This window comes from Pan paniscus, chromosome 8 (genome assembly GCF_029289425.2).
Source record: "Pan paniscus chromosome 8, NHGRI_mPanPan1-v2.0_pri, whole genome shotgun sequence".
NCBI lineage: Eukaryota > Metazoa > Chordata > Mammalia > Primates > Hominidae > Pan > Pan paniscus.
The window spans coordinates 92,046,681-92,073,603 of NC_073257.2; the positions used below are offsets into that span (position 1 = coordinate 92,046,681).

Genomic DNA, 26,923 nt, shown 5'->3' on the forward strand with positions numbered 1-26,923 from the left:
GATGCAAGAGTGTGGCCAAAGTCAAGAAAAGCTTCCATGAGAATCGCTTACTTATGTGGGATTTACAAATAAAAAGTAGTGGTATATTATTTGTAAATTGTAGGCTACACATGTATCTAAAATTTACTGCACACACGTGTGTTATCTTGGGTGGTTGGGTTAGTGTGTACTTGAGAATGTCAGGAAGATTTATTTTGGATTTTGGAGGGTGTGAGATTTGTGCGGGTGGTTTTGTGTATGTGAAAATATGTTTATATGAATTCTTAGTTTGGAATTTGATATGTATTTAATTGGTGAGAATCTAATATGTATTCACATGTGTGGGTTGGTGGTGTCTGTGTGGAGACTGCAGATTAAAGAATGTCATAACTGGGCTGGGCACGGTGGCTCACACCTATAATCCCAGCACTTTGGGAGGCCGAGGCAGGTGGATCACCTGAGGTCAGGAGTTTGAGACCAGCCTGACCAACATGGTGAAACCCCGTCTCTACTAAAAATACAAAAATTAGCTGGGTGTGGTGGTGCATCCCTGTAGTCCCAGCTACTCGGGAGGCTGAGGCAGAAGAATCACTTGAACCCAAGAGGCGGAGGTTGCAATGAGCCCAGATCGTGCCACTGCACTCCAGCCTGGGCGACAGAGCGAGACTCCATTCCCCGCCCCCTAAAAAAGAAGGTCATAACTGTTTTTGTGAGAGTGTGTAGGAGTGAGAGTTTATATTTGGAGAATATGAGATGTAAGATATGTATACCAGAAGAATTGGGGTTATATATTTGTGATTTGGGTTGTGAAGATGTATTTTCCATGTGTTTTCTCAGATGAATGTTGGCGATTTGTATTTGTCTAATGTTTGGCAGATTTGGAAGAATTATCTTGTGCACATGGGCAATAACAGAGAAAGTGCTTGTGTGTATTTTGTGGATGTACGCTCTGTTTGGTTTATGTATTTGGGAAATGTAGGAAGACCATTTGTATACTCAGGGCATGTTGCATGGTGATGCGGGCTTCTTTTCATGATTTTCAGGGGGTGTGTATGGCTATTTCAATGTGTGAGGGCAGATCCATGTCTACTGGGGGACTGGTAGGATGAACGTGTGCAGTTATGAGGTGGAGTTTATATGATTCTGTGTCTTGGAAGATGGAGGAGTTGTTTCTGTGTGAGCATTTGGAAGTGTGATTACATATGTGCAGGTATTGTGTAACTGTATGTGTATTTGGGGATATGAGGTGGCATATTTGCATATTTGTGGCGTGTTAGTTAATCGCGGGTATATTTAGGGCATGTAGACAACTACATGAGTAGAGTCTGTGGGTGTGTTCAAGGGCGTGGCAGTTTAGATGAAGGTTTTGTGGAGCTATGAGCTTGTGTTTTTCAGTAAGTGGTTATTAAGGTTATATATTCTGGGAATTTAGTATGTGTGTGTCTGATAGAGAGATGAGGTTCTCTTTTTATACAGGAGAGTGGGAGAGTTGAATTTATATGTATTAGAGGTATGTGATATGGTTATTGGTTAGTACTTGGCAATGTGGGAGCTGGTTCATACTAGATTGGGATAATTTGGGATTGGGAACTGTTTTTATGGGTATTTATAAATGATATGCTGGAGATATTTCTGTGCATCTTGGGTGTGTATACTGGTTTGTGTGTATATTTATCAGCAGATAGATGAATTATCTAAGTCTGTTTATAGAATACGGGATTGTTAGTATTTAAAGTGTATTTCTTTGGAGAATGCTAGGATGTTCGTACATGTGTTTGGGCATGTTTAGGGGATGAGGTGAGGAGGTTGTATTCCGGAGATGTAGCATATTGATTGGATAGTGTTTCGGGGGATTGATACACTCAGGGATTGGGGATATTTGTGTGAGTTTGTATGTGCCCATGGGTATATGAAAGTTGTGTGCGTATATTAGAGTATTATTGGTGTTTTTGTGGTTTTTTTTTTTGTATTGTATGGGTTTTATCTGGGAGGGTGAGGTGTGTATTCATGGGTAGTTTGTGAGTGTGTATATGAGGGGTTTTGGGTATATTAAGACTTAGTGGTCCTCTGTGTCTGTTGTGAAATGTAATACTCGCAGAATTTGGTGTTGCCACTTGTATGTGTGTTCTCAGAGTTCGTGAGGTGGACTTATATGTATTTGATAAAAATAGTTTGTGGTTCTGTGTGTATTTGAGTTTATGTGGCTTCTGTGTTTTGTATTCTGGGAGATGTGGGAGGTTCAGTGCATGTATTTGGAAACAGAGAGGCTGTGTAGGTTGTGTTTGGATTCAAGAATCATGGATTCCTGTATTTTAGAGCTGTGGGATTGTATGTGATTCTTTTTCTGGGTGATCCATGACACAAGTGTTGTATACCTTGTGATTTTTTTTTTGAGCCTATGCCTGTAGGATTTTCATTATGTACTGTTAACAAATCTACTGAAAAGGATTTTCTTAAAAAAACAACAAAAGAAAAAAATAGAAATTTGATTCCGCTGAGCTGTTTGCAAATCAAGGAGTCCCAGCCTTCAGTGCAAAACAAAGATACACTCTGAAAGAACAAAGAGAGGTATTATCTTTTACAGAGAAATTCGTTCTCAGATTCCCGATCTGGTTCACTCTGCAAATGAGGGATACAAGCTTGTTTATTTCTGATTGGCTGATGCAAGTCACAGTCTATTTCTTAAGTCCATATGATGAAATGGTACCCCTTGATTCAGGTGACATAAACAGGAACAGACAGCTGTGAAAGTCCCAAAGTAACACAAGTACGTGGTTTTTGCAGGAAGCAGGGTAAATGTGTGAGACTTGCAGTCAGCAAATGGCTGCTTGGCTCCATTTTGAGTTTAGGCCCAGTTAGCCACTCATGATCAGCCCTTTCAGGGTTCACACTATATATGGGTATATACGGGTACTGTGTTCATTGTACGTGTTTGTATTTGGGCACGTATATATGTACATATATGGTTTTAGCAGTGAGGTGAGCATTTGGGGCAGGTAGAGTTTTGTCTGCAAATTTAAGTAATAATTGGGCAGGCCATCTGTGTATTTAGGGTACAGGTAGCAGTTGTGTTGCTGGTGGGCTGGTTCAGGTTCTTGACTTTGCTGCACAAAAGAAGTCTTACTTTGAGAGTGAGTCCAACGTAAAAGTAAGCAAGAGAGGTTACTGCAAAGTGAATGTACACTCTGACAGCCGATCAGAGTGGGCTGCTCAAAGGTGAGACAGCATTGACTGACACTGGGGAAACCTCCTTTATGGGAGCCTTACATGACTATTCATGAAGGGGTGGGAAGGGGTGTCACTGTTAAGCACTCTCTGGACTGTTCTCTGGACGTGCATGCGCTATTGCTGCACATGCTAGTGCCTATATCAGGTGAATCATTAACATCTTAAATCTCTACCCAAGGGTGTGTTTTTCACTGTTATAGTGAGCACTGGTCAACCCAGGGACACTAATCATGGGTTTTCGCACTTGTGCGAATTTAGGTATTTCCCCTTCTTCTTTTCCACCTCCTTACTGCAGGACCTCCTTGTGCACTGTCGGATGGTTTGTTCTCTTCATGTGTTTAGCAAGTTTGTTCTCCTTTAATGGAGGCTATGGCCACTCTATCCTATCTCAGTTGTGTGTGTCTGTTCAGGATATATGAGGAGGTTGTGTTCTGGAGGTACATCGTTTGGTTTTGTTTTTATATTTGGGGTGAGAGTTGTGGGTCCTACTCAGGGTGCAGGTAGATTGTGTACACATATTCCTATGAAAGGATGTGGCTGTGCTGGAGCTGGCTTGTACTGGCTTGGGGTAGCCACTGGGCACAGCACATCTCTTCTCATCTCTGTGTTCAGTGGCGTTAGGTTGGTAGTTTAAAATTAGTCATGCTGAGATATTTACACCACTTAAGCATCACAATTCTAGGCTTTCCTATTTCCCCCTGGAGAGCATTTTATTAAGCAGTTAGCAACACACCACTGGGGGGGCGGGGGGCGGTGTGTGTGTTCAGGATCTGTAAGCAAATGTTTGTATGAAGCAAGAATATTGAGGCTTTAATAGGTGTGTATTCTGGGGATTCTATGTGTATTGTAGTGATGCAGAATGACCAGAGAGCATGGTTGAGAATGACCCTCCCTGGTCATTCTGCATCACTGTGTTACTCCTAAATAGTTGGTTCATTCTTAGGGCCAAAGAATCCATATAAATGGTAGTTTCTTGCTCTTCCTCCTACAGATGGATGCAGGGGTACCTGCACCTTAGGCAGGTGGTTGCTCCTTCAGTATCTGTGTGTTCCTAGCATCTGGGTCCTCAGATGGGTGGGCCTGGTAGACAGAACACTGTGCAGAGCAGAACTTTTCTAGATATTGTCCGTGTGATCGGCACAGTCAGAAAGATGTGGGGTTTCCAGGACAGGAGGTCAGATGTGCCATGTCTTCTCTCAGTCCCGATGTCCCTGCTGATTCCTCTGGGGCATGGCGAGTGACGAGGACACCCTCTAACGTACGTTCCATGAGATGAAAGCCTGCAGAACCTGTGCCTGCACTACCATCTGCCTCCTGGGTGGGGATACTGTTGGGTGTCAGGCTGAGAGCTGGGCCACCAGTTCTCAACCAACCTGTCCCCATGGAAACCTGAGGCTTCGGGGCTAAGGCAGGACCTCCAGCAGGTACCCAGTGTTGAGAATATGTGTTGGTTTCTGTGTTAGGAGTTTTATCTCACTGGAGTCTTGGTAAAAAGAGGGAATCAAAGGCACGTGACATTTTCTTCTTTCTCTGGTGAAGTGAGGAATGAATGTTGACCATTTCTTCCTGAAGTTCTGTACAGAAAATGTATACTCAGCCTGAGGAGCCAAGGTGATTCCTTAGCTGCTCTTGGAGAAGGTGTCATCTAGTCTTCACAAGGAGTCTTCAGGCACAAGGGCCTGAATCTGACTTCTCTTGGAAAGCATTGGGCAGAGCTTCACAGTCCCACCTAGAGCTGGGCTGTAATTCTAGGGACAAAGTGGAGGAGCAACAAGGAAGTGGTGGGGAGCACACCTTTAGAACCTGGGCCTGGGGAGGGCCGGCCAAGGAAGCCTGAGTTTACACGGGCTCAGGTCCTGGGGCAGAAGCCAGACACAGAGCCTGGGCAGCCAGATTCGCTCCGGCCTGGGTTGTGGGTGGGGATGAGCTTCCTCTTGTGCTCCTGTCTGGGGCACCCCTGAGCTGCAGGTGAAGGTCTTAGTTGCACCTTGGCAGGGATGTACAGCCAGGCCTGGTGCTAAGGAGTGAGGAGGGTAGAGTCAATGAGAGGAGGCACCGATCTGTGTTCCTTCAGCAATCTGGAGCATGATGTTAGATCCTGTTAGGGCGACCTCCCACTCGCATCTCCTGGATCTTCTGTCACTGGGAGGCTCAGGACCCCAAGAGAGAATGGATTCGGTTTCCCCTGATGTATTCATCTGGTTCTGGGTCCCCATTCTCTCAGCATGTTGGGTGCTGGCCCTGCAGGTGTGGGAGAAGCCTGGCAGGGGCGGGGGTCAGTGAAGTGACACGGGCAGAGCTGGGCAGGCTTTGTCCTGAGGGGGTGCTGGGAGCTGGGTTCTGGAGAGACAGGGAAGCCCCCCTGAGAAAATGTGGCTCTGATGTTTCTGAGAACCCTGTCGACGGGTTCTTTCCAAAGGCTCAGGATGCCCCTGGAGTGGCAAGTGCATCTCAGCTTCAGCTTCATGTTTCTTTTCTTTTCTTTCTTTTTTTTTTTTTTTTTTTGAGACAGAGTCTCCCTGTGTTGCCCAGGCTGGAGTGCAGTGGCACGATCTCGGCTCACTGCAAACTCCGCCTCCCGGGTTCTAAGCCATTCTCCTGCGTCAGCCTCGGGAGTAGCTGGGATTACAGGCATGCACCACCAAGCCCAGCTAATTTTGTATTTTTAGTAAAGATGGGGTTTTGCCATGTTGGCCAGGCTGGTCTCGAACTCCTAACCTCAGGTGATCCACCTGCCTCAGCCTCCCAAAGTGCTGGGATTACAGGTGTGAGCCATTACCCCTGGCCAGCTTCATGTTTCTGATTGGGTGACTCAACCTTCCATTAGTTTCTCTATTGCACATGGGGGCACAAGCCCAGCAGAGGGAGCCACGTGATGGAGGTGTCCACCTGCTGACCCCACAGCCACCACCTCCTCCCTCAGACTCACCCGAGGATTTGTGGGCCTTGCTCCTTACTGGGAGTCGCCTTCTGGCCTTTTCTTCCTCGTGGTGAATCCTCTTGCCAATAAAATGTGCCAACATCACTTCCTTTAATGTTCTAATAGCCACTTCCCTGTGGTACAAATGGATTCCTGGTGGTTCTTGCTGCCCCCTCATGTCCTGCCCTAACATAATGAGGGTATGTTGCACTAGTTGTATTGTGTTTTGTTGGTGGAATGGAGCTCTGTCTGCTTTTATAATATATGTCTTTAAAAAATGCACTGTAATGTATACCAGGTAGATCTTCTTGGATTTCTTTGTTTTGAAATGGGTAGTCATGGATCCTGAGTTTTAGGGGAGAAGTATATGTGTCTCTTGGTCTTGAATCAGCACAGAAAATCTCCCACGCAGGTTGCATGAATGGCAATTGCTAGAATCGCTGAGGTCGGCCTGAGCCATTTGTTCTGGGCTCAATATTTTTGAGGAGTGTATGTCATGAAATGTATCCTGCACCACCCACTTCTCTCTATGAACAGAAGATATCCTCAGCTGTGTGCTGAGTGGCCCCTCTGTCCAGCCCCTTAGAAGCGTCTGACTGTTCTGTTTCCCAGGAGCTGATAGGAAAAAGGACATGTCCCCATCTCAGTCCTCACTGGGCCCTGGTGCCCTATAGTGACACAGCAGTGGGTCTGAGAACACTCAGAAGGAAACAGTGAGGCCACTGAGGAACTGCCCCTTCAAAGGAGGCTGTTCTGATGCCCACTGCAGGAGCCTGGGGTCAAAGGAAGGAGACTCAGCGGGCAAGACCAGGAAAGGCAGAATGGGCTGACCAGGGAAGGCAGAATGGGCCAGCCAGGCAGACACTAGGAACAGAGCAGGGAGAGCTGGGGGTCGGGAATGGAGTGGGAGGCAGGCTTTGACTGCACAAAGAGGTGGAGGGGGCATGTCAGCGCATATGAAGCCCCTCTACACACAAGAGTCCCCAGCCTCTCCTTCCTTGCCCAGACCCATTTCCTGGGGCTGTAAGTAGGGAACACTGGGGGAATGTCAGCTTGGGGCTCAGTGGTCTATGTCCTTCTTGCAGATCAAGACTTTATTCAACCATCCTTTGAGTAATACATATGTCCATGGTGTCTGCAGGTTAGAATTGGGATATTTAAGGAGACTAGGGCCTTCTCTTGGGAGTCACCCCAGGTTCCTAATGAGAGGTGGAGGCAAATGTAGCTGGAGGTATCCCAGGAGGGACAAGCCCAGGCCCAGCATGGGAAGCAGGTGGTGGGAGATGGGGTGTTCTACCAGCAAGGACACAGCTGCTGTGCTGACAGTGGGCACTGGAAAGGGCTGTGGTTGGGTGATCCTCCCCCATGAGGACCCCTCATTTTAGGGGGAGCTTCATTGCCAGAAGATGTAACTGAAATGTCACTTCCTGTATGAAATGTCTTCTCTGTACTCAGCACTCCCCCAGTGGCAGGGAAGTTTCTCAAGGGGCAGCCATGGTCAGGTCAAGGGTACAGGCTCTGGAGCCAGACTGCTGGCTCAAATCCCAGAAGCCCCAGTGTATACCTGACCTTTGTGACCTTGGGCAAGTATTTTAACATCTCTGAGCCTCAGCTTACTTATTTGTAAAATGAGGATAATAGTGCTAACTCCACAGGGTTATAAAGATTGGCATTCATACGCGTAAAGTGCTTGGAGCAGTGAAGGCTGTACTGTAGGTGCATATGGCATAACTGTTAGCTAATGTGATTACTAGTCCCTACGGAACATAACTGCCCATTTCCCTAGTATAGGCCCCCTCCCATCCACACTCAGAGCCCCCTCTTCTGATGGCCCCAGGGGAGCATGGGCTCCCTGCTCTTGCCCCTAAATCCCCAACTTCAACCTCTGTCTTGTAGCAAAATTAATGCTGGAAACCTCTGCTCCTACAGGATTTAAACCTCAGACACAGGGAGCTGACCTATTCACCTTAGAATCCTCTGGGGCACCCATTACAGTGTCTGTACCAAGGAGGCAACAAAGAACGGCAGAACAGACTGGAGCAGAAGGACCACCCAGCAGAGCCAAGCCAAATCACTGACCCTCAGAGGCCTGATGTGAATGCTTATGGCTTCAGTCCATTGGATTCTGCAGTAATCTGCCGATCTACAGTATTACCACAGTAAATAACCGATAGACCTGAAAACGAATGCATGCCTCGTGCCAAAATTGCAGGAAACCTCACCAGGAGAAACAATTTTATATGAGGGAATGTACTCTCTCCTTTGCATTTTTCCTCAAATCTTTATTTTTAGCCCCTCACTTGTCTCTACAGAGCCTCAGTTGCTTAATCTAATTGCTGACTGAACATCTCCAGGAAACTGTGTGTACGTGTTTGTATTCATAGTATATTTATTTATTATCTGTTTACTTCCACGGGGTATAGTCTCCATAAGAGAGTAGTCATCATTGTATTTGTTGATGCTTAATAAATAATCATTGAATGGGCCGGGTGTGGTGGCTCATGCCTGTAATCCCAGCACTTTGGGGGGCCGAGGTGGGCAGATCACAAGGTCAGGAGATTGAGACCATCCTGGCTAACATGGTGAAACCCTGTCTCTACTAAAAATACAAAAAAGTAGCTGGGCGTGGTGGTGGGTGCCTGTAGTCCCAGCTACTCAGGAGGCTGAGGCAGGGGAATGGCTTGAACCCAGGAGGCGGAGCTTGCAGTGAGCCGAGATTGCGCCACTGTGCTCCAGCCTGGGTGACAGAGCGAGACTCTGTCTCAAAAAAAAAATAAAAATAAAAAAAAATAAAATAATCATTGAAAGAAGGAATCAAAGAATGTGGTCCCGGGTTGGGTGCCCTTAGTTCAGTCCCTGAGGATTTATGAGTATAATGTTTTGCTTTTTAAAAAGTGAAAAAAGGGAGCATAGTTGCATTGAAGGAGAAGTTAAACTATGACTCAGGCCCCCAAACAGTCTCACCTGACCCCATATGCTGCTGTTGGACTAAAATGTCTCAATAGAACTGTCCTTAGTCAGTCGCTTTACACCTGCTTGGATTAGCCACTGGATATGAAGCTTCCCCAGAAAGTGGAGAGAACTCAGCACGGGTGCTCTCCACAGCTGAAGCAACCCTGGGAGGGCCTGAGAGCCAAGTCTATCTTCCAACAGTATTCCCAGCAAATGGTGAAACAAGTCATTCATCGAGGAGGGATCTAGGTGGCTGATGCCTGCATCAACCACAGTCTGCCTCTGTTCAGCTTGAATCCATTTCTTCATTTGTAGTCTGAGGGTGTAAGACAAATGCATGTGTCTGTGTGTTCAGGATTGTAGGAGGTGGAAGTCTGTATGTTTAGGGTAGTGTGTCTTTGTGCATACAAAGTTAGAGTTTGTATGTATGAATTTAGGGAGTTTGAGGGGCTGTATATGTATTAGGAAGGAAAACCACCACATATGTTTGTGGTAGAGTTGGAGTTTTGTGTATAATGTGAGGATTCTTTTGGATTATATGTGTTCTGGACTGTGGGTAGTTTATGTGGATATTCAGAGTATGTGTAGGGAGCATGTATATGTATTTGAAGGAGGGTAAGGTTATGTGAAGTATGTGTTGAATTCTGGTGGGATGAGGCATGTGTGAATTCATAGCTTCTGCAGGTTTTATGCAGCTGGCCTGAGAAGGTTGGAGTGTCTAATATATGCATTTGGAGATTGGGAGTTGGTGTGTCTGTGCATTTATTTGGATCATGGAAGGTTGTAGATGTGTATTTCTAACTGTAGATGATTGAGGATGCATATTTGGGGAGTTTTGAGAGGACGTGTATGTGTGTGTGTGTGCAGTGTGGTATTTATGTTTTTGTGGGTGGGGTATGCATCCATCAAAATATCTCAGATTATCTGATGTAAGAAAATAATTCTGCATCTCAGTGACTTCCAACAAGGTAGGTTTCTCATGTATGTTATGTGTCCTCCATTGGTTGGCTTTGATCAGTTACTGGTCCTGTGTCTTGGATCCAGATGGATGGAGCAGCCTCATTTGGGACAGGACTAGAAGGACTTCTTCTGCTCAGTCATACATGGCATTTCTGCTCACATTTCATTTGCCATAACAAGTCATGTGGCCATACTCGAGTTAAACAGACTAGGGATGTATAATCTCTCAGACAGAGACACCACAGAGAAGGACCATGAATACTCTTCATAGTGATACATCTGCCCCATTGTGTATACATTCAGAACATGTTCCATTGCTGTGTTTATATTTCACTAAGGAGTATGGGGAGTTGATGAGGGAGTGTGTTTAGGTGTGTGAAGGCTGGTGTGTGACAAGGCAGGCATTGGCAGGTGTGGGATATTTTTATACTAACACATTTTGGAGATTTGTATCTGTTTTGGGTATTTGTATTCTGTGTCATGTATATGTGTTATATAAGATATATATTTATGTAGGTAGGTTAAGTATTCAGTGGTGTCAGAAATGTGTTTTTAGGGGAATATGGGTGAGTTTTTAGTATATTACAGAAGCATAGTGGGTTTTGGGTTTATTCTGAGGGTACTGGATAGTTATGTGTTCCTATTTGAATGGTGTGTGTGTATTTGCGTGCTGGGGGTGGTTTTGTGTATTTTGACGGTACTGTGAGATATTGTGAATATGTGTGCATACATTTGAAAAGGCAGGTAATGTTCTATGTTTTAATGCTTTGTGTGTTGGATTTGTATGTATTCAGAGTAGAGGACTTTATGCTCACGGTGTCTAGATGAGAATTTAGGTGTACATTTTTGGTGTGAAGAATTTGGAGGCAGAGAGATGGCTGGGTGTATTTGGGTGTTACCACTACATGTATGTAACCTGAGGATATGGACAGAATATTTATAGTTTTCAAGATGGAGGCTTGTGTATGTTTGTATTTGGGAGTATACGGCCATGTGTGTATTTGGATCTGTGAGTATATCGTGGGTGTGTTATTCAAGCATCTGCATGTTTGAGTTTGTGTAATCTGAAGAGTGTGAATTTATTCAGGAAATGTGGCTGTGCATCCACTCTAGAGCTGTGAGTGTGTGGTCTGTGCTTCTACCAGGAGAGTATAGGATAATTTCCTCTTTTTTTTCTATTTTTATAACATTTTATGTAACTCATAAAACAGTGTTTGTATAAAAATTCACACAAAGTTGCTAGAGAGCATACGATTTCCAAAAATGTCCTGGGTTTTTCACTACATTAAGGTTTTCTAAGGATGCACTCAAATCAATGGTAAAATGCAGACATTATGTGATACTTCATTATCTTTAGCAAAACTATTCTCACTACTTTGTCTCCTCACAGTATTAACTCTGATACCCACTTTGTGCAGGGTTTGCTAGTACTAGGATGTCACAAAACCATTAAGGCTGGATCTACAAGAGGCAAATATTTCCAAACAGCAGTAATAGCCCCTTGGCCCCCACCCCCACTTCATATATCCATACAGTCTGTCTACACAGTGAGGCAGGGTGCAAGCTCACGACCACTTGGGAGTCTCAAGATCCTCCCTCTATTGGGTGAGAAGCAAACATTTGGGGGAAATGTTGGAAACTGAGGCCGTCTCTACAGGAAACCACGTGGCCATGCTCTAGTGTTTTTGGGTCAGCGACCCTTACCAATTAAACGGCCACTCAGTACATTCATAACTATCTTCATTCTTTAAAAACTTACTAACAGAGAAACCAATGAACCCTACCACCTACTGTGACTTACTAGTTCAGTCAACATCAAAACGTGTCTGCTAATTTTTTAGTCTTTGGGATACAAGACAAAAAAAACCAAACAAACAAGTAAAAACCAAAGAATTTAGACAGGGGGAAGGAAAGGGATTGCCAGTAGATTTCATGGAACACATTAAATTTTGAAAAAAATCAGTATTTTCTACTTCTATTCCTTCGTGTAAAAAGTTTAAAATAAAAAAATGCCCACTGGAGCCACCTGTATGGATGGAGAAGTGAGGACATGATACAGACAGGGCACAGGACCTGCAGTCGTTTCCTGACGACAGTCCAGAGGGACAGGAATAGTTCCCAGGATGTGTCCATTTCTCTTCACAGAAAGGGACTAACATTTTGAGGCAAGAAGCCCTACACGTGAAAGGTGTTAAGAAAATCATCACTGAAATAATGGTTTCCAAAAATTGAGCATGCTCTAGGTTACAAACAGACATATTTAATTCCTAGAACTTGTTGAACTTGTCTAACATGGGTAGATGGGAATTTCAAAAGAGTTATTAATAATTGTGCTTCTAAAGTTGCAGGGTCAACATTTCACCCTCTAGAAAGCAGGGCAATTCAGGGCTTAGAGTCTTCTTGTTTACATCGTAGAAACCAGAACAAATTTCATGGGACCCCTCAGCCCCAACAACCAGCGGCCAGGTGGAGAGAAGGCCACAGCTGTCTTTGGGTAGGGAGCCTGTGTATGCATGCTGTGTGCATGTGCTGGAGAGACTAAGGCATAGAGAAGGGCCCAAGCGATGAGGTAAAGTGAGTCTCCTGGCTGCGCTAGTCCCTTCTTTCCAGGCACAAAGAAGTTGAACTTGTTATTCATGTAGGCCCCCTTCCTCTCACCTCAGCTTTTAGTAAGCAGTGTGTGTGTGCACGAGTAGCTGTGTGTGACAGAGTAAGTCCCTGTGCCTTTCTAGATTTCAGCAATTCAGGTTTGCAGTTTCAACAGAAATAATCTGTAAATGACACGAGCAAATTTACAAGTTAGATTAGCAACTTTACATTGCTTAAAATCTGATATTATATTTTTAAAAATGCCTCTGGGTACAGGCTAAATTATGTCATATGGCCACTGGAACTGAAGTCCTTACCAGCTATGTGAAGAATATTCAGATTGTTTCTGTTATCTCTGCATTTTAAAGTAGCAAAATACTAAGCCATTAGGTTATTGAACCTGTAATATTCCCACAGGGGTTTTATGTCTACCCCATGGGATTCAATTAATTTTCCTGGACTCTGGTTAGACTGTTTCCTTTCCCTCTTAGGCATTTGGCCCCCAAAGTCAGGTAGGTAAAAGTGTCATTTTTAAATATTTCACCTGTCAGGGAATTTCCTGGTTGGTGCTCCTGGAAAGCATGCAGCTGGCCGGCAGGAGTCTGACATTCTCAGTCAGTGGGGAGAGAAGACATGTGTCTCCCAAAGCCAAGAGGTAGCCAGGTGGAGGACAGCAGGACTTTCTAGGGGGTCCAAGGGGAAAGTTCTGAGTGGACCCTGGGAAGGGACATGGGTGCCCCATCTGAGATGACCTGTGTCCTTCCAATGCCTGGTATCCCCAAGAGGGGCCCAGATATGGACCGCCCTGGGGAACGAGGATGTGGTGCTGCCTGGAGGAGCTAACACTGAGGTTTGGGGAAGTCACCACACAGCTCCCAGAACCCAGAATCTCTGACAAGCAACCATGTGTGGAGAGGGAATGGGGACAGTGGAAGGACACAGCTCAAATGAAGACACTGCGGACATGTTTCCATGGCTTTCTGCATTCTTCATCATCATCGAGTGTTCTCCTCTACACAGTGAGCACAACATTTTACCCACGTGCCTGATGGACAGGCCAAGCTGAATGGAAGCCTTCTGAGGCACTGGAGAGAAGGGAAAACTTGCACATGGTCGCAAAGGACTTCACACTGTTCCATCCCCTCTACTGCCATCCAAGCCTCTTGACTCTTCGAGAATCAGATGAAAAAGACAAGGTCAGTAAAATCAGTATCCATGCCACCTGAAGCTATGATTAGGCATTGTACACGAACATGGCACTTTTATTTACTTATCTATTTATTTATTATTTATTTTGAGACAGAGTTTTGCTCTTGTCGCCCAGGCTGGAGCGCAGTGGCGCTATGTTGGCTCACTGCAACCTCTGCCTTCCGAGTTCAAGTGATTCTCCTGTCAGCCTCCCGACTAGCTGGGATTACAGGCACCCACCACCACGCCTGGCTAATTTTTGCTTCTTTTTTTTTTAAGTAGAGATGGGGTTTCACGGTTGGCCAGGCTGGTCCTGAACTCCTGACCTCAGGTAATCCACCTGCCTTGGCCTCCCAAAGTGCTGGGATTACAGGCATGAGCCACTGCGCCTGGCCTGAAGATGGCACTTTTAAAAAGATTTTTTTCTAAGTAAAATGGCCCCCAAAGAGCCCAATGATTTTTTTAAGGGTTTATTTTTAATTTTTAAAAAACTGGATAAAAATGAAAGCTGTAAAATATGGGAAGAGGAGCAAGAGAGCTGCTGAGTTTGCATTTGAAATTGTGAGGGGCTGGGGAGGACATGACCAGGTAGAGAGGACCCCTACCCACTAGTCCCTGCTCTCACAGCTTGCGCTCCCCACACTCAGGCTGCACCACCAGGGAACACAGGACAGAAGTCTAGAGGACAAGAGACCAAACTCAAGTCTTCTTTCTTGTGGTTGGTTGGGTGTTTGCATGTGCAAGTGTAGTAAGCCACACCCCACAGACATAAGGTGCCTGTCTGTGGATGCCATAGGCATGCTCCTAAGCTCAGTCTCTGGTGACCCCGAGTCTCTGGGCAGGCCACGGGCCTTCACTTCTCCACTTTCTTGGCTTTCTTGAGGATGTCGCATTTTTTCCTGTTAGGGCAGTGGCACTGCTCGTCGTTGCTGGGGATACATTCGCAGTGCCACACCTCCTCCACCTTCTCCACGGGGTAGATGGCTTCCACCTAGTGGCAGATGAGCCGCAGCTGCGTAGGGTCCAGCTGCTTCTTGTTGCAAGCCCGGAAATGGTTGTACTGCAGCCGGAGGTTCTCGGCGGTGGAGGAGCCCCGTGGCAAAGTTGCCCACGGAGAGGCTCTGCTGCACGATCTCGCGCACCTCCTTGTCGGACAGCGGGTAGGGAGAGCGCACCGGGAAGCTCGGTGAGGGACCACCACCTCATCCAAGGGGATCTTGCAGAAGTCCTTGCTGCTCCTCTCGGGGGCAGCGGGGGACCCTCAAACTCCTCTCTGAACCTCTCAGGATTGATTGCATAGCTCCTCATGTCTCTACACTCGGGGCCAGCACGTGGACCTTGCACTGCTGCTGGTAGGAGCGCCTCTGTTCGTGTTCCAGTGCAGGTTGCCCATGAACTCAAGGGTCCAGACGCAATTGTTTTTGGTGCGGAGGTAGAGCAGGTGCACTTAGTGGCGAAGGAGCTTGATGCAGGACGGGTCCAGCTGCTTCTTGCCCAGGGAGTCGCTGCAGCTGTGCTGCTTGTGCAGGTTGTCATGGGTGAAGAGCTTGGGGAACAGGGGCACCAGCAGGCGCAAGGTGAAGTTGCCGATGGACAGGCTGCTCTCGTAGATACTGCGAAGATGCTCGTTGCTGAGCAGGCCGTCGGCGCCGGGCACCTCGCACCTCCAAGTTGGGCTGGGGAGCTCCAATTTGTCCAAGTCGATAGGTACCAGTCAGATCTTCTTGGAGCGGCACCGCTCGCCCTTGAAGCTATCCTCCACCCTGATTACTGAGATGTCACCGGGCAGGCTGGAGGAGTTGTAGCAGTTGTCGCGTGGGGGGCTCGCCTTCGCTGCCCGCGTCCAGCCCCAGGCCCTGGAGCTTGTCGTTGATGCACTGGGCGCACCGCTGCAGCCAGGCCTCCTCCTCCTGCATGTGGGGGAAGTAGACCTCCGTGAAGTTGCGGATGATCTGCAGCCTCTGCAGGGCAAGCTCCTGCTTGCCGCCGTCCCCGTAGCAGCTGTCCTGCTCTCCCAGCTTGCGGTAGTGGAAGAGCTCAGGGAAGAGCCAGTGGAGGAGGAAGATGGCAAACTCGCCGGTGAAGAGGCTTCATGCAGGAACTAAGTGAGGGCCTACATGTCCACCACGTGGTCTGAGGCGATGGTGCTGCTCCGGTCCAGAGACAGGCCCTCCTCCTCGTCTTTGTGGTCCAGGAAGTGGCCGGGGTCCACTGCTCAGCCTCAAGCTGGCAGCCTGGCCACCGGGCTGGCTGTTCTCCATCTCCCGCTGGGCCCAGAAGCGGCTGAAGAACTTACTCAGCTGGGGCAAGCACTCGGCCTGTCACACAGCCCTCTCCTTCACCGAGGGGTAGTAGACCTCCATGTAGTTGTGGATGAGCTGCAGGTGCAGTGACTCCAGCTTAAGCTTGGCCTCAAAGCTGCAGGCACTGCAGCCTCGGGAGAAGTTGACTGTGGCTGAAGAGCTTGGGGAAGAGCTGCACCAGCGGGCAGCAGGCCAGGACCCCGCCTGACAGGCTCTGGTCCAAGATCTGCTTAAGCTCCATGCCCGTGAGCTGCTATGGGGTGGTGGGGGTCGGCTGGAATTTGGCCACCATCTCAGTGGGGTTCACCTTCAGGGAGAGCAGGTCCACTTTGCCGTGCAGCTGGGACCTGTTGGGCGTGAGGGTGTTGAGCATGTAGAACATCTCCTGGATCAGGAAGTAGATGTTAGGGTCACTGTTGGTGGCTGCCCCAGTGCTGCCACAGTCCCACTTCTATGGCTCATTCAGGAGCCTAAGCAGCGAGGGGCTGTTGCTGGAATTTGCCTTCTGGAAGAGCTCATACATGTTTAGCAGGTCCCCCGAGGGAGGGTTCTTCTTCTCCATGACCTTGTGGGAGATGCCATACAGAGGCTTCTTGTAGTAAGGGGTGGTGGCCTGGTTGCGGGGCTCCTCCTTGCCTGGCCACACAGAGCCCGAGCTCCTGCCTTGCCGGCCTGCTCTCCATTGCCTTGGCAGGGCGAGCTGTTCTCGGGTTCCACATGCCTGCTAGGAGCGCCTCTGGGATCAGCTACCTCCTCTCCACGCTGGGGATGGAGTCTGGCTGGCCATTGCTGACCAGCTGAGTCCTGGAGGGCAGTAAAGACGCTGTCCAGAGGGTGCTTCTCAGAAGTCCTGGAATTCACGGAGCAGCCTAGAGCAGCATCTTTGGCCTCTGTCTCCACTCTCACTTCTTACAAGTTCTTCTACATCAATTTTTTTTGGAGATGATTCTGACTCTGTCACCCAGGCTGGAGTGCAGCAGTTGCTCAGAGCTCACTGCATCCTTGACCTCCCAGACTCAAAAGAGCCTAGCTACTTAGGAGTAGCTAGGACTACAGGCCACGGCCACCATGCCTGGCTAATCTTTTAAATTTTTTGTAGAGGCAGAGGTCTCTCATTGTGTTGCCCAGACAAGTCTCAAATTCTCGGGCTCAAGTGTTCCTCCCAAAGTGCTGGCATTAATGGCGTGAGCCACTGTACCTGGCCATATTTTTTTTTTCAAAAAATTCATTTGTAGAGTTTAAAAAGTATCTTTTGATCAAGAGTTCTTATTGTATTTATGTTTGCAAATTTCATTTCCCATTCTGTTGCTTGCCTTTTCACTCTCAGTGAGTTATTTTATGATTACAAATCCTTATTTTTTATGTTATTTTATTACTATTTATTAACCTATTTATCTTATTTATTAGCCTTCAATCGTTACTTTTTGAGTCTTTTTTTAAATCTTAAGGTCATAGAAGTGTCCTCTGTATTACTTTTTAAAAACTGTACTGTTTTATGTTACACATTGGCTTCTATATGAAATAATTTTTGTGTATGTTGTGAGGTTGGATGTTAATATTCATTTTTATCTGTACCGATGTATGAAAGACAGCACAATTTATTGAAAATGAATCTTTTCCTCATTGTACTGAAGCACTATTTTTTTCACAAATCAGCTAAATATACTGTGTGGTTCTCTTTACGAGCTCTCTATTCTGTTTCATTGAAATATCTATACTTGCACCTTTTCCATAATGTCATAATATACATTTATAAAAACTTTATATCTAATAGTGTAAGTCTTCACATTATATTTTTTCTTCAAAGTTATCTATACACTGCATTTTTATTTGCATTTTATAGTCAGTTTTTCAGTTGCCACCAAATATAATGCAGACAAATTACGCTATTACTAATCACAGTATTGTGATTTTTCAGTGTATTACAAATATAGATTTATTTAAAATACTGAATCTTTCTTCTAATACCAGGAATGACATAGGAACACAGTACACCTTTATTTCTGCTGAATATCTTTAATTTCTCTCAGTAAAATTTCACAATTTTCAGTAAAGGGATTGCATATGATATGTTACATTTTATTTTAGGAATTCAATGTTTCTTCCTGGAAACATTTCAGATTTTTAATATTTTATTTGACTTAGACTCACTACATTTGGAAAGCTTTAATTGTAATTTTATTTTTAATAGATATAGAGCTATTTGGATTTGCTATTTATTTTTGTGTCACTATTAATGATTTTCTAGAAATGTATCTATTTCATCAAATTATTTCAAAATTTTTGACTTAAAGTTACTTATTACATTCTCTTTTTCTCTCCCATGACTATAGAATCTATAATGATTTCCTTGTTATTATTCATGATATTTAGAATTTGTGGATACTCTTTTTTTAAAATTTCATGCATAATCATGGTATATTTTTATCAGTCTTTTCAAAGTAACTTTGGCTTTTGCTGATTTCATTTATTTTATGATTGTTTCCTTTTCTCATGCTTCTTATGTATCTTCTCTTTTCTAATTCTTTGGATTTAATTTGACATCACATTTTAAATTTTTGAAATTGACAATTAGATTATTAATTTTCAAGCTTTAATTTTTTAAACATATTTATGTAAGCATATGCATTTATCTCCAAGCTGAGGTTTGCCTAAGCCTCCCATCTTTTAACAAGCAGTATTTTTACTTTTGTTTTTATTAAATTCAAAATATATTTTAATATTCACCGTAATTACTTTTTTGATCCATGAATAACTTAGAAATGTGATGCTTAATTTCTAAACATTTGGTCACTTTCAAAGTCTTGCTATAGATTTGCAGCTTAATAACGTTGTACAAAAAACACTGTCAAGGATTTCAAATTTTTGGTATTTATTGATTCTTGTTTTGGGCCTAACAGCCTATATCTGTCTATCTAACCTATCTATCTATCTATCTACCTATCTACCTACCTATCTACCTAGATAGACAGAGATATCTATAGATAGCTATGGTAAATTTTGAAACACGTTCCAAATACATTATAATAAATTGTGTGTTTTGCTATTTTTGGGTGCAGTTTTTATATCAAAGTATTTAATCCTACTGCTTTAAATTTTTGTATTATTATTGATATTTTGTATCCTTTTTGCTATCAGTTATTGAAAAAGGTATATTAAAGTCTTTATGATTGAAGACGCGGCTATTGCTCCTTTTAGTTCTATAAAAATTGTAAATGTGTGTTAACTGTGTGTGAGTGAATATACATACACAAGTTTGACAACTTCTTCAATAGTTGATTCTTTTATATGGATGATGGATACATCTTCCTTTCAAGTAATAATTTCTGCCTTAAAATCTCTTTTGTCTGATATTAACATAGCTAAACAAATTTTCATTTGGCTTGTTTGATTACCTTTTATATGCATATATGAAAGGTTTTTAAATTAAGATGGTTCTATAGATAGAAGATATATAGATAGAAGATAGATATCTTCTACAGATACAGATATGTATATGTATTTATATACATATATAGATATATTAATATTTATATCTATATCTATGTCTATATCTATATACAAATGTATATATGCAGCTATCTATATATGTATATCTACATAAATATCTACATGCCGATATATATATATGTGTGTATATATCTATATATACATGTAAAGATAGGCATGTATATGCATATATACAGATACCTATGTATATATATACATATATACATGTAGATATATACATACCTATATACATGTAGAAATATAGATGTAGATATAAATATATATATGTGTATAGGGGTATGTGTAGACATATATAGATGTATACATATATAGATAGGTCTATATAGAAAACCATCTATCTATATCTAGATAGAGATATGTATTGATAGATATCTCTCCCTATCTATCTCTAGATAATCTAATCTGTAAAACTATCTTAAAACCATACTAATTTAAAAATCAAGATTCATCTTAATTTAAAAATCTTAATTTAAAAGTTAAGAACCATCTTTATTTTGTGGTTCATATACACCATGGAATGTTAGGCAGCCATAAAAGAGAGTGAGATCAAGTCCTTTGCAGGAACATGGATGGAGCTGGATGGAGGTCTTTATCCTTAACAAACTAATGCAGGAACAGAAAACCAAATACTGCATGTTCTCATTTACAAATGGGAGCTAAATTATGAGAACACATGAACACATAGAGGGAAACAACAGACACTGGGGCCTCTGGGAGGGTGGATGGTGGGAGGAAGCAGAAGATCAGGAAAAACAATTAATGGGTACTAGGCTTAATAGCTGGGTGGTGAAATAATCTGCACAACAAATCCCTGTGACACTAGTTTACCTACATAACAAACCTGCGCATGTGCCATTGACCTGAAAATAAAAGTTAAAAAAATTATTAAAAATATGTCAGTAAAAGTCTTTAACCAACACAAGATGGTTCATCCCAAGAGTCATCTTAATTTAAAAATCTTCACATCTTACGAAGCTACATGGGAGGCTGCGGCAGGAGAATGGCTTGAACCCAGCAGGCAGGGGTTGCAGTGAAGCGAGATGGCAACATTGTACTCCAGCCTGGGCGACAGTGTGAGTCTCTGTCTCAAAAAAAAAAAAAAAAAAAAAAAAAAAAAAGAAGCAACTTTGCTGCTTAAATTGAGTATAATACCCATTTACATTTAATGTGGTGAATGAAAAATTAGGTTTTCATTTACCATCCTACAACTGAATTTTTAATTCCTCCACATATTCTATTTGCCTTTCTCAACTATTATTTTATAGATAAAAGGACTTACAGAAAGCAAATATATGACTCAATATTCCAATAAAAGTGCTTTTTAAATTTATATTGAGCATTTTATCCTTCTTTCTTAAAAATCTTAAGCTACACACATTACATAGCTAGGCACTGATAAGAATCTAGTACTAGATAACCATTTCAAAGGCATGGATAGAATGCTTTCCAGGTATGGATTGTTTCCATAACTCCCCTTCCATACATTTTAAAGCCATTGCATAAAAAATAAGGAATTTTGTAGAGAGGAGTGAGTTTATATCCTTTAATATTTTCTCACTTTAGAAGTGCAGTCTTGGAATGATATAAACTCTGTAAACAGACTATCATGCTACATTTACAGAGAATTATATCATGGTGTCTATTTTTAAGACAAGAATAAAAATTATGTTTTTTTCTAATAATAGAAATGGATAAGCAGAATTCTGGCTTCTAATAATGAGAACATACTATCCCCTAGTTTGAAATAAGTTAGATAATTTAACTTTCTCATGTTATCTTGAAGTTAATACATCATTTGTATTGAATGTATCAGTGCACTACATGAAGTCGTACATTGGGTACCATCCCTTTTATTTTCCACATAAAGTGATTTAGTGTTTTAATACACTTCTTTCCATATCCTGCAGTTTTGCATAGCAAAAGAAGCATGCACTTTGAGGAAAATGTACCTTTTAATTTTCTGTATTTTAAATATTATGGGTACAAAATATTTGTATATAATTATGGAGTACATGTGATGTTTCAATACCTCCTTTTTGATCCCAGATCTTTCCTGAATTTTTTGTCCAATTTGTATTGCGTTATTTATGTTTGAAAAGGAGTAATGATGTTTAGTATATACTGTTATAAAATAACTGATTCAAAGGATGTAAAGTATCTGATACTAACTGTCCAAATATGATTTGTAAGCAAATGTTCCTAACAATACATAAATAATAACATGGAATAAAATAAATTCATATAGCTTTATGATAATAATTTTACCTAAATTAAAAAGTGTTATGTGCAAACAGATGGTATACGACACTTGGCATGTAATAATGCAATTAAGTCCAATTGAATATATTGTTTGATTTATTTCCACCATCTTTGATACATGTATTCTATATCCAAACATCAAAAACCATAAGTAGCCTGTATAATGCTTTTTTTATTCTCTGTAAAGTTTTTAATATAAATATATAAAAGAGCATCTTAAATTATTTAAGTCAATTATTTTATATGTGGATTTGGTATTAGAACAGATATCTTCTTTTGCACAATAAACTTTTTTAAGTGTCAGAAATTATATAATTATATAGTGACTTTTGTTCACAAGGTAGTTAGTTGTATGTACCTACAAGATACTTGAAAAATATTTTTGTCGAGATTGGATGCATTTTTCTCTTATAGACTCTTAAAAATGTTAACAAGCCAACACGTGAACGTACTGAAGTATTTTTTAATCATCTTTTCTAGTGTTGATAATGAGTTGGCTGATATAAAGTCATTAGAGTGGCAATTCAACAAATATTTTCTATGGCATAACAAATGTCATTAACTTGCTAGTCTGTCACGATGTTGCAAAGCTAAAGTCACATTCATTAGTGTTTTTTGTTGTTGTTGCTGTAGGGGTGGTTTGTTTTGTTACATGGAGTGGCCCACTTCTTGTATTAAATTATTTATTCTTTCTGAAAATGTTCAATCAGAATGTAATAACACCTTTAAAAATGATTTAAAAATGTATTCCCATAGGTGGGAATTGAGCAATAAGAACACTTGGACACAGGGTGGGGAACATCACAACCCAGGGCCTGTCGGGGGGTGGGGGCAGGGGGAGGGATAGCATTAGGAGAAATACCTAATGTAAATGATGAGTTAATGGGTGCAGCAAACCAACATGGCACGTGTATACCAATGTAACAAACCTGCATGCTGTGCACATGTATCCTGGAACTTAAAGCATAATAAAAAATATATATATTTATTTCTACTGAACACAATGTCTATATATTAGATGACCTAGAACTGGTAGGGGGTTCTAATCCAGGGGATTGTTGATAAACTCAGACAACTTCTGTAATTTTTACATTGTTACTCTTAAAGTCTTGTCATTGATTGTCTCAATATTGGAAAATAACATGTCAATATTCAGTGTAATAAACTGGAAGGAAAAATGGGCCAATATCCCATTCAATTAAAGACATTAAAAAGAGTGTGTATGTATTACTTCTGCTCACATCTTAATGTTCATCATGTCGTCACCAAGCCAGATAGAACCATATACTGGGGAATGTAATGTTTATCTGAGAAACCAAATGCCTAAATACAAATTTTAGTAGTATGAAGTAAGAGGAAATAAATATGGGGGATTTTCTAGTCTTCTCTATTATATATAAATTGCAAGATTTGGCTACTTTAAAAAATACTAACATTCACTAATTTTTCATCAATTCAAATATCATATTGTAGAGTGCAATTTAACCAAATTAGATAACAGTCCCAAATATAACATTTAACTGTACATCTTCCAGAAGCCAAAAAATGAGAAATTATTTGTGGCTTTTGGCTAGACAAAGATGTCTTAGATGTGGCCCAAAAGAACAACCTAGAGAACAAACAAAAAAACCAGTTACAACAACAATAGATATGACTTCATAAAAACAAAAAATTCTATATTTCTACCCTATATGCCTCAAACTAGGAATAGACATTTCCAAATTATATCTGATAAAGAATGTGTATCCAAAATATGTAAACTCAATTATAAGGAAAATTACAGACCAATAATAAACAATAAGGAAAAGAATATACTTGAACACATACTTTGCCAGAGGAAATTCAGAGACAGCAAATAATCACATCAAAAGATGTTCAATATCTTTAGCCATTAGAGAAATACAAATTAAATGAGATGCCATTCCACACCTACTAGAATAAATACAATTAAAAATACTCATCATCTTGTGTGTTGGTGATGATTTAGAACAACTGTAATTCTCAAATACTGATGGTAGGAAAGTAAAATGATACAGCCACTCTGGGAAAAAAAAAATGGACTGTTTCTTACAAAGTTAAATAGACCTCCATCATTTTACCTACTTATTCTACTGTTGCTCTTTAAGCAGAAAACAGTATAGCATATATACATACAAGAATGTGTTTGCAAGTGGCCATGACAAACTTATTTATAATAACACTAAACTGTAAACAACCCAAAGTTTATCAATGGGTGAATAAATAAACCAAACACGGTATACTCATAACGTGAGATATAACCACACACACACACACACACACACACACACACACAACCATATTTTCAACAAACGGTGCTGGAACAATTGGACATCCACATCCAAAAAAAAGAACCTAGACACTGTGTTTACACAATGTACAAAAATGGACAATAGATTTAAATATAAAAAGGTAAGACTATAGAAGAATGTTATAAGTTGAATTTAATAAAAATTAAAACTTCTGCTCTAAGAAAGTCATAGTTAATATTTAAAAAACAAGCCAAGACTGGGAGACAATATTTACAAAACATGTATCCAATAAAGAACTGGTATGAGCACTCCACAGAACTCTTAAAACTCAAAAAGAAAAAAAAAAGATAAATAATCCAGTTAAAGAATGGGCAGGAGATCTGAACAGACATTTCACCGAGGAAAATATATTGATGGCAAATAAGCAAATGAAATATGCTCAACATCATGTATTATTAGAGAATCGCTCATTCGAACGAGATGCCACCGCATGCCTACTAAAATGGCTAAAATCCAGAACACTGAAAACACTAAATTGTGTTGAAGATAAAGAGCAAGGGAAACTCTCATTTGTTGCTTGTGGGAATGCAAAATGGCACAGCCACGTTAGAAGATAGCTTTGCAGTTTCTTACAAAGTTAAATGTAGTCTTACCACATGGACCAGTAACTTCACTCCTATCCAAATGAGTCAAAAATATTTCACTCCTATCCAAATGAGTCAAAAAAACTTCACTCCTATCCAAATGAGTCACATGACTCCTTAAATAGCTTTTCTCATAACAAAACTTGGTAGCTACCAGATGCCCCCAACAGGTGAGTAATGGTTCAATAAACTGGCATACCTATAAAATGGGATATTCAGTGATTAAAAAATAAGCTATCAAACCATACAAAACATGCAAGAACCTAAAATGCATACAACTTAGTGAAAGAAGCTAATCTGAAAAGGCTGTATACTGTATAATTCCAATGATACAACATTCTTAAAAAGGGAAAAACTGTAAAAAGATCAGAATTTCCAGTAGTCTCCAAGGGAAGGGATGAATAAATCAAGCACAGAAATTTTTAAGAAAGTAAAACTATTCTTATAATATTGTAGTAGTGGATACATGACATATGCCTTTGTCCAAACGCATGAAATGTATAATGTCAAGAGTGAACCCTAATATAAAACTAATGTATGGACTTTCATTTATAATAATATGTCAATATTGATGCATCAATTATAATGAATGTACCACACTAATTCAAGATATTAATCATAAAGAATATGGAGAGTAGAAGAAAGTGTATGGAAATTCTCTCTGCTTTGTTAGTTTCTACTATAAACCTAAAATTGTTCTAAAAATAAAATCTATTAATTAAAAAAAGAATGAACTATTGTTACCAGTATCAACATAGGCGAAAGTCAGAGTAGTTACGTTGAGTGCAAAAGACAGACAAAAAAGAATAGATTTTGTGTGACTCCATTTACATAAAATTCTACCAAGTGTAAACCATTCTGTAGTATCAGAAATAGACTAGTAGTTGCATGGAGATTGAGTAGGGAAGAGGGGAAGAAGCGATTACTAAAGACACAGAATAACTTTAGGGAAGTGAATATGTTCATGATCTTGATTGCCATGGTGTTTTCTCGTGTACCAATATGCCAAAACTTTAAAAATACACTGGATATGTTCAGTTTACGTCAATTACACTTCAATGAAAAACATTTTAAAATATTATGTATCTTGATTTTATGTTTATGCAGAGATATTATTTCTCTATATCTGCCATGTATACCTTTTGGCATAGTGTAAAGATATATAAACATAGTATATAAATATGGTATTTGTAATATTCTTATTCATATGCAAAATAGTTTACTTTTAATTTTTTAACTTTTCTTCTGTTTTGATTCTGTATCCTCCAGACATTAACATTGAGAACTTCATATACAATTATGTATTTAAAAATGAGTCATGTCTAGTATAATACAAAATTTCAGCAATGTAACATGACAGGAACAAAATATAAATGAAGTTGCTTTGTATAGATTCATTTTTCTCATTAAAACATTTCATAGCATAATGCACTTATTCAAAAGTATTAACATATATATTTAAGTGCACTATGAAAAACAGAATCAAGAAATGGATACCATATTGATACTAAATCCTATGTTAAAGTATGTTGAATAATTTGTAGTTTTTCAAAAGTAACTCAGTCATGTCACATATTAATAATGAATGTATTTATTTTTAGGAACTCCTTTTAAATAACTATTAGGTATATAGTTTTATGCTGAGTTTTATGAGAAACACAATAAGCATATCATTTTATGTCAGGAACAGAGAGTATATTTGTCCCTAGATCATTTTCTATAGCTGTCAAAATGTTTCAACATCTTTTAAAACTCCAGAAAATGAGGAAGAAATATAGAAATGTTCCTAGGTTGTTCTTGTATTTTTATCTAGTTTTTTCTATTCTTAATTATATTAATTCTTCCCAATGGCTTATTTAAAAATGGGTCTTCAATTGTCTTTCATTAAAATTCTATGGGGTCTCATTACGTGTAAGAAGGTTTTATTTCACACCAAGTATTTTTCTGTTATGTAAAAGGAAAATAAAGCTCTGGGCTAAAGAAATAACTCTTTTTTTAAATTTTCCCTATTAGGAAGTAGTTGAATATATACTTTGCTGTTTTCAGCTAAAACATATTAGAATGTGATTCTATTTACAACAAAAATGAAATAAGGCTGTGTTACATTGGCAAACTGTAATG

The 26,923-nt window shown here is 41.0% G+C and overlaps 1 protein-coding gene and 1 pseudogene across 24 annotated transcripts in view; both read right to left on the minus strand.

Moving 5' to 3' along the window:
- LOC117978206 (NUT family member 2D-like) overlaps window positions 1-26,923 on the minus strand; it is a 68,612-nt gene that overhangs the window by 17,695 nt on the left and 23,994 nt on the right. For 3 of the 24 annotated variants that reach the window (XM_063607477.1, XM_063607457.1, XM_063607458.1), the window contains one exon: window positions 13,173-13,797. The exons of the other annotated variants lie outside the window; for them this stretch is intronic. The gene's annotated coding sequence lies outside the window, so the exon portion shown is untranslated. The remainder of the gene's footprint in view (window positions 1-13,172; window positions 13,798-26,923) is intronic. 24 annotated transcript variants of the gene reach the window in all.
- The window catches only part of LOC100990854 (BEN domain-containing protein 3-like), a 33,770-nt pseudogene continuing 20,716 nt past the window's right edge, over window positions 13,870-26,923 (minus strand).